We start from the raw sequence: 8856 nt of genomic DNA on the forward strand, positions 1-8856 counted from the left end.
CAGTGTCTCTCCTTATCATTTGAATAAATTGTCAGTGTAAAATGCGTAAAACAGCCAATTCGACGCTCTTAAACTTCTATCATTTTGTACTATCAACATCATAATGATTAGCGGTGAAAATTGTGATTAAATTGGTTTGAAAAGCTTTGTATCGTGGTCGGCATTTCTGGTCGATATTTAGAAACTCCCTCATTTTCAAGTTAGAGAAAAACCAACGCCAACCAAAGCAAAACAAAACTTATCGGACTTGAGATGCTTGTCTTTTCGAAAGCAGCCGGCGAGGCGACCTTTTTATCCGATGTGTTCTGAGAGCATATTTCAGCCAGAAATGTTGATCTGTTCTGATCAGATCTTCGAAAATTAATCAGTTAGAAATGTCTAGAAATGATGATGTGTTCTGACGAGACAGGGGTATAAGCAAGGTCATCTAACGGGTTCTTTTTGTCTAGAAAGCTTCAGAACACATCTTTTAAGGAGACAGGGGTATAGTCAAGCAAAAATTGATGTAATCTTGTTGCCTAGTAACCCTGGAAATTTTTAGAACACATCTTTCGTGGAGAAAAACAATTATCTTACAAGTTTGTCTTGGCGACTGTTTCTCCTGGATTTTAGAACACATCAAACCATAAAGAAGTAATAAGTTTAGGGAGACAAATAGTGCGATAAAGGTTTCTTAGAAATCAGAACACATCATTTGTATGAAAAATTGAAAGGTCATAACACTCGGTCTCCTAGAAGATAAGAACACATATTTCTAAAAAAATCCCTTCGCCGGCTGCTTCTTTCTTTTCGATTGAGCAAACAGAAATTAAATGGCACCGAGAACATGTTTTAGTAATTGTAACATTTTGAAAGTAACTTTTCGTAATTTTTGAAATCCATTATGGTTATTGGAAACATTTGAATTATTCATTTTTATTTGCCCGTTAAACTATTTTTCTATGTACTTTAAAATTTATTTAGAATGTGCTGTATACTTGAAAAATTTTCAAAAATTCATTCGCCAAAATAAATTTAAACAATATTAAAATTTTCACGATATTAACTTTCCTTAACTTTTGCACATTTTCTACTTTTAAGATTTCTACTTTAAGATAAAATATATGATATAAATGTGTCGTTTATCAAAACTAATTCTCGCCAAATTTAGAGATTTTATCGCCTATAAATTCCTCTAAATTAACCAAAATTTGCGAACAACCTGATAGACAATTGTAGATGAATTTTGTAATAAGAATGACATTTCAGGTTACAGATTTTTTAGTGTGAAGGGAACCCCATCGGGTCTGTGAAATATTGATTTAAGGATGTCAAAACTGCAAAAACCTATTCTATTCAAACCGCAAACTAAAGTTCCCGCTAAATTTTAACAAAACAGCTGAAATTCTTTAAAAATTCGGAAATCTGCAAAATTGAATTTTCACATTTTAAGATATCTTTAATAATGTGTAGTAAAATAAAAAGAAATGTTCTTTTCATGAAAAATTCCTAATAGACCTTTTCATAAATTACGTCACGAACATTACTTGCCTCGTATTCAAACAATTACGATGGTGATTATGTCCCTTGAGACATTAAATTAATTTTTATGAATGGAAAGTAGTTTCAATAAAATCTACTGGGAGTTGATCACCTTTTTAATTTCAAAACGAGGCAAGTGATGTTTCTGACGTAATTTATGAAAAGGTCTATTAATACGATTTCAAGTGGGATAAAAAGTAGAAATAAAAATACCAAAAGAAAAGATAGAAAAGGCCTAAACCCTAAAAAAAGTTAAAAACAAACTGAAAATTTAAGAACAGCCAAGCGTAAGCCAAAATTTACTGGTTCTATAAAAGATTTTAAAGAACATATTACTCTAGAATTAGACTAGAAAAATGAGGAATTAATAATAAATTTTTGGTTATATTGCCTTAATACATTTTTATCAATACGAAGGGTTTTAGTGCAGAAAAATGCTAGAAAACGAACTCAGTCAATAACGTAATACGAGTATTCGCTAAAATTTATCCACGCGAAATTTTTTGAAATCGTGATTCGCTAAAATAAATCCAAAAAAAATCAAGATTTTCCTGACTCGCTAATATACGGTAAAATTAGTCTCGCTAAAATTTCTACGATTAAAGTATTACATAGGAAGAAGTTCATTGTAGAACTGCTAGATGTAGGTAAAACTACTCCATTTTTTTTGTAAAAAAGTACTAAACTAAGAAAAGTTGACCCGATCAGAGTAAAAAAGGACCCTGCCCAATGGAACGTCCCCGTACCTATTTTTGCCTAAGTTCCTTCCCCGGGAACTACTCTTTCTTTATTTGTCATTTTTAAGCGCGGAGTCCCACGGTTCAATCTCAAAGACCACGAAAAGAAGACTTATATTTTGGCCAAGTTGAAAACTGTTCATTTTTCGTTTTCCTTTTCGAATTCTGTAAAAAGTTTTGAGGCTTTAAAGTTTTATCTTTTCAACGATATATTATTTTTAAAGGCTCTGGTCATAGTGAAAAATCAATTTCAGAATTTGAAGATGAAACCTTATGTTTTCGCTTCTGCTTAAGAAAAAACTGCTTTTGAGTAATTAAATCATGAGTAATTAAGGAACAAGTGTGGCATGGACCTTAATAAAACGTCATAACGACTTGGTTTCACACTGCCAAAAGGGATACACGAAAAAACTTTTCAGGCCATGGCCAGTGCCACCAAAACGTTTCACTTTTTTTTCAAAATGTCCGTGGCCAAGCTTTTCGAATTGATTTTGGTCAATTTGAGGGTGCTGATTCGGAATTTGAATGATAACAAGCTTGAAAACCCGCAGTTTTTGCGTAATTTGTGTGATTTTTTGCGTTTTTAGGCAAAATTTTAAGCCCATCTGATTTGGGGGGGTCTTCAAAATAAAAAAGGACCTATACCACGTGAGCTCTTCAAACTGAGCAAAAAATGTATTTATCAAAGTCTCAACTTTTCTAGATCAAAAGTTATGGGCGTTTTTGTGGTAAAAAAGTGCTATAAGTTTGCATAAATTATACAGATTGTGTGGAAATTCCCTGTTTTCAATCAATTTTTGACTATAAAATTGTCTATAACTTTGATATAATATTTATACATTTTTTTGCTCAATTTAAAGAGCTCTATCACGTAGTATAGATCTTTTTTGATTTTGAAGACCCCCCAAAAATCAAAAAATTTTCAGGGCTTACAATTTGGTGCATTTATACAGTTATACTCCAGTTTTTTTTTAAACTTTAAAGGGGGTTTATTCTCACAGACCAATTGGAATTTTTTTTAAACTTTAAAATAAAGGGGGTTTATTCTCACAGACCAGTTGGAATTTTTTAACCCACTGGGGGTAGAAATAAAGGACTGAAACTCGATGGGGATTGACATTCTCATGTTTTTATGGCTACACGTACAAATTCGTTTTCAAATTCAGTGGCAATTGAAAAAATAACACGATATTTTACAGTAAGGATTTTTTTAGTCATTTTCGGCATCAGAGTATAAATTTCTACTGGGGACGATATTTTGGTCAATTTTCCCTTAGGGAAGGGGTCCCACCGGGTCTGTGAGAAAGGGGTAGTGGTTATTCTTAGAGTAAAGGGGTCGTTCAAACCAGGGAATGCATTTTCAGCTAACTTTTTAAGATGTCATTTTCTTTTCCTTCTTACCCCTTTCCATTTCGGTGAAGGGTTATGTCATTTGATGGTAATAGGTGACCCTTCTAGAAAGAAAATCATATAAAAAATGGAGGGTCAGACCCCTCGACATTATCGAAATTAGATTAATACTCGTGAAAAACCCTAAATTCACCCAAATTTCCTTGGAACTCAAGGAAAAGTTCAAAATTACTGATTTGCTGATTCATTACATGTTGAAGTTCTTGCCAAGTTCAAAATTTGTAGTGGTTTCTTTTTGTTTCAGAGTACCTTAAACACCACGATTATCGACAACGACTTGCTGAGAACCATGAAGGGAAGAGAGAAAACCAATCTTCGCGAAAAAGCTACTGCACCAGTAAGTAATTTTATATCGAAGATTACATCTCATCTTCCCCTGTCTGAGAACAAGGCCTAAGTTCAATCAACTATTTTCAATAATGTGAAACTTCTGTTAGGGTGTTTACGAGACCTTGAAAACCTTTAAAACTATCAATTTTCTAGAAAAAACCTTGAAAAGCAGTTCTTCCTATTCATCCTTTTTACCATACAATTTTTTCAATAGGACAGTGGTTGAGTAACTCTTATAGGTTCAAATTAGTTTTGATTAGTATTATGTTGGTTTTTATCGTGAACATATAAAGGACTGGACCTCTTTCTCCTTTGTATTTTTGTAATAAACACTGCTAGCTTAGTTGTCACCTCTTTAAAACAAAATGAACAAATTTTATTGATGATATACCTCTTGGAAATACCTTGCTAACAACGTCAAAACTTCGACAAAAGTCTCTGTTGTTCTACTCCTCTCAAGTTTTTTATCGATATCATAACAAATATAGAGGCAAAATCATCGCCAGCTCTGACTAATATTTCTAAATTTTTACTCAAAAGTAAAAAATTAGGAGAAAAAATTAACTCTAGCTCTATGCAATGAATCAACGTGTTTGGATACCCGGCATTTATTATTTCATTATTTTTCTAATAAGGTAATACGAGAACTTAAGATGACTGACACAGAGGAGGTACGAGACAAAATGTGGACATCCCTCGGTTCGAAAATAAGGAGACAAAAGGAAACAGACAAAATCAGGTATGTAGAGAATTAGCTTCCTATTCATAAATTCATCTTGAAGTTTGTTACTTTTGCAGTGTTCATTTTTGAGAGCTTTTGTCATTTACATTCCCACAATATTTTTTGATGACATCGGCTATCTAGAAAATTTCACATTTTGAAGCCACGTTAGAAGGTGACCCTTGAAAAGTACCGAACGAAGAACCGAAAGAAGAACCGAAAGAACTCGATATGATGATTGACGAAGAAGAAGAAGTCGAAGTGTCGCTTGATACCAAATCTTTAGAAATCGGCGATTTTGTAGCCACTGCCTACACGACCAAAGTCAAATTTGCAAAAGTCTCCGCACCGGTCCAGGAAGATGTGCATGGCAATCACGTCATCCCGTTGACTTATTTATCGGCAGTCGACAAGGAATCTCCGAAATTTATTTTCAAAAAACGACCACCTACCGGGTGACCCACGAAAAAGTTCGGACGTTTCTCGGCATCTTGAGGCCGAACAAATGTCCCAAAGTGCTTGGAGTTTTATTATTTAGAAAGTAGATATCCTAACTTAAAATCCGAGCCATTACTTTTTAAATTTGACGCACAAGTTCCCTAGTTATGAGCTTTTAAACTCAAAATTCACTTTTCGGAAAGTGTAAAAAACAGGTAAAAAAGGGGTATCAAATTAGGTATTTTTAGACGTTTTTGATATACAGTTTTTGAGAAAATTCCTTGAAAGTGCCAATTTTGATAAAAACTAGTCTTGGTTTAAACAAAAACTACTTTAAAAGGTGTTTTTAATAATTATTAATGTCATAAAACTCGTTAAATAAGTCAATTTATAAGAGATTTTCTAATTGATTGCATTAATTTAATACCTCTTTTTTACGTGTTTTTTACACTTTCCGAAAAGTGAATTTTGAGTTTAAAAGGTCATAAGTAGAGAACTAGTTGGTCAAATTTAAAAAGTGATAGCTCAAATTTTAAGTTAGGATATCTACTTTTTAAATACCAAAATTCCGAGCACTTTGGGACATTTGTTCGGCCTCAAGACGCCGAGAAAGGTCCGAACTTTTTCGTGGGTCACCCGGTACTACAAGTAGCGCCGCCATCATGGTATTTTCACGAGTAGAGGTGGACGAAATGGTAGAGGAGGACAACAAGGGAAAAGTGCGGAACTACTACTTAGTAAAAAACATTGAGACCATAGAAAAACGCTTTAAACGCTTCAAAGAAAAAAGTCGTAACGTTAAGTAACCTTTTGTGGTCAGCTGACAAAGGAGAATTAAGTGAAAATTCGAAATTATTTGGTATGGTTGCTCGACCTTTAGGCTTCTTTCTTTGATTTTTTTTGTTTTTAGTATGTAGTAGTGGGCTATTTAGGCCGTGGCCAGTGGATTGTTATTGTTTCAAAAATCTTCTCCAGGGTTTATGAGCTACGAGGAATCAGATATCCCTAACTTTTAAAGGCTTGAGATTTTCCATTGCAAATACATTTACTTCCTCTATTTCATACCCACTGGAATTGAGCAATGTACGATTAGTGACATGAGTTTTAGAAATGGGGCGCATGAGACAGGGGTGTATGACCCTGTAAATCCGCGTTGGTTTTCCTATTCAATGTTTGAAGTGAACCGCTGTATTCCTGAACATTTGAAAAAGAATTCATCCTTAAAAGCTTGGGTGATCGAGATTGAGAGTAATAAATAGATTGGAAAGTCAATAAAGATAATAGTGAAGTTAAGTAAATCAGTAAAATCACAACGACGAACGAAAATTTAACAGGCTAGTGAGTTTCAACAAATCAAATTTCGTATTTCCACTAGCCTATTACATTTTACGTCCTTCATCGTGATTATCCTGGCATGCTCAGCTGGGCTCAGTAATAAAAGGTTCTCAAATAATCTTGTCTGCTAAAATCTAACACCCTTATGTCACAGACCTTGGCGGTGTGGTCAACCCCCTTCTGTTAGTTTCTCCAACATGATACATACAAAATTTCCTTACCCCAGTGAAGGAAGAATTGGTCACTCACTCAATCTTTAGAAAATATCTTCCACCCGGTGAATTTGAGATTGTCTCACAAAATGTATGCAAAAAATGAAAGTAATTCAATCTCTTTCTTAATGATATCAAATTATGTCAAGTCTATCAAACTTCTCGCAGCTCTTTGAACAAATCCAAAGTTTCATGCACAGTTCTATAAAGCCCGAAGGGGCAGGATAGCAGGCAATTATAAGCTTTCCCACTTTTTAAATTTCGTGCCGAAATCTAGCAGTTTCATTGCTTTTGGAGTGCGAGATTAAGAAAAGTAGGCGGTTAATGCCATTTCGCATCTCTCAAACCGACAAAATTCCACCAAGAACCTTTTTACAAAAGCCAAATATAAGCCCTTCCGGTTATACTAAATCATTAGTATCGAGTACTGAAATCTTGTGTGAAAGCACCCGGAAATTCTCAAAAAATTCTTAAAAATCACCAAATATCACAAATTCCCATAAAATACAAAAATCTCTGGAAATCTCAAAAAAATCTTAAAAATAAGTCACTAAAAGTTCCTAAAAGCCCTAAAAATCTTTTAAATCTCAAAGGATTCCATAAATCCATATATAAATCCATATTCCATAAAGATTCTTGAATATATCCGCTATATAATGAAATAATCCGTGAAATCTAAGATGAAATAAACAGCCCCAACAAAAAAAACATAGTAAATCCCAAAAAACCTAAATATCTAAAACTCCTCCAAAAATCCAAGAAAATCTTGCTACTTCATTTAGAAATTGTTTACCCTATCGTCTCGAGAGTTAAATCACCCGAAAATATCTTGTATGCTTTTCCAAAAGAATGCCAAAAATCCCTAGAATATCTTAAAAAAATCCCTTTAAACCCCTGTATCCCTGAACATTCCAAAAATCCCCGAGATTCCACGAAGATCTCGAAAATCTCTAAAAAATCTGAAAATTTCTAACCTGAAAAATATCCCAATATTCCAAAAATATCCAAAAGTAAGAAATCTGTAAACATCTCTAAAATACCTGTAGACTCCAAAAATTTCTAAAACTTGAATATCTTTGAAAAATCCCACAAAACAACACTAAATCTTTTGAGATCTCTTGGAAATGCAAAGAAAATAAAAAAAGAAATACCATGAGAATCGTGTGGGCACCAGAGTTAATATCAAAGTAATCCATGTCGTTATATTGTTTATTTTTACGACTGTTGGTGTTGCCTCCACCGCTGCTGCTGGATTGGTGGTCTGTTTCTTTCTGAATATAATAGTACTTCAGGAATTCAGAGACCGTATGGTCATAGGATGGATTGACGTGTTGTGCAGGCCACATAGGTCCTCCATAACCTTGCTTAGTTAGAAGATTATGAAATATTATCTTGACTAAGATTATTTGTTGAAGAAGGTTGGTGGAGAGATCTGGTAGCGAAGAGTGAAGAATCCCCGTTGTTGTAGGAATTGTTTAAACTCAAATGGTCTTTACCACTTTTAAAAGAATGTTGGTATAAAGATCTTGTAGATGAAGGTGAATCTCCGTTGTATGAATTGTTTAAACTTGAATCAACATAAGACGTGTTGAATGCCATGATGAAAGAATATATCCAACCAAATCCGATGATAAAAGGTGAAAGAACGAACGAACGAACCAACTTTTACATGAGGCCCTGGTAAATCGAACGTTTAGACTGGATACTGTCGACATCAAAACAAAGACAGTGACAATCAAGCTAAACCTAAATGGTACCATAGCCGTGTCATAGGGTATTTACAAATTCATCGAAGAAAAAGAATAAAGATGGTTTCGAAAAATCAGAAAATAAACGTGTAGCTGAATACCTCAAAATGGCTGATAAAAATTATTCAAGATTTGGTAAGACAAATTCTTTTATTCAGGATTATTTACTGATTTAGGCGTGGTCAGATAACATTAAGGCTGGTATGGTGTAATGCCATGATCTATGTCTGTATGTACTATGTTATGAATGAATGCTGATTGGGTGGGTGGTGGTAATGTTTAAACTCTCTCACTCTTTCTTATGCCATCCCATAAATAGTTTACCCTAAATTTTTGCTTAACCCTATTAGCCCCAAGCTTTTTTGACTTTTGTATCCCCAGGGGGGGGGTAGAATCTACCACCC

This window comes from Clytia hemisphaerica, unplaced genomic scaffold (assembly GCF_902728285.1).
Source record: "Clytia hemisphaerica strain Z4C2 unplaced genomic scaffold, Clytia hemisphaerica genome assembly, whole genome shotgun sequence".
NCBI lineage: Eukaryota > Metazoa > Cnidaria > Hydrozoa > Leptothecata > Clytiidae > Clytia > Clytia hemisphaerica.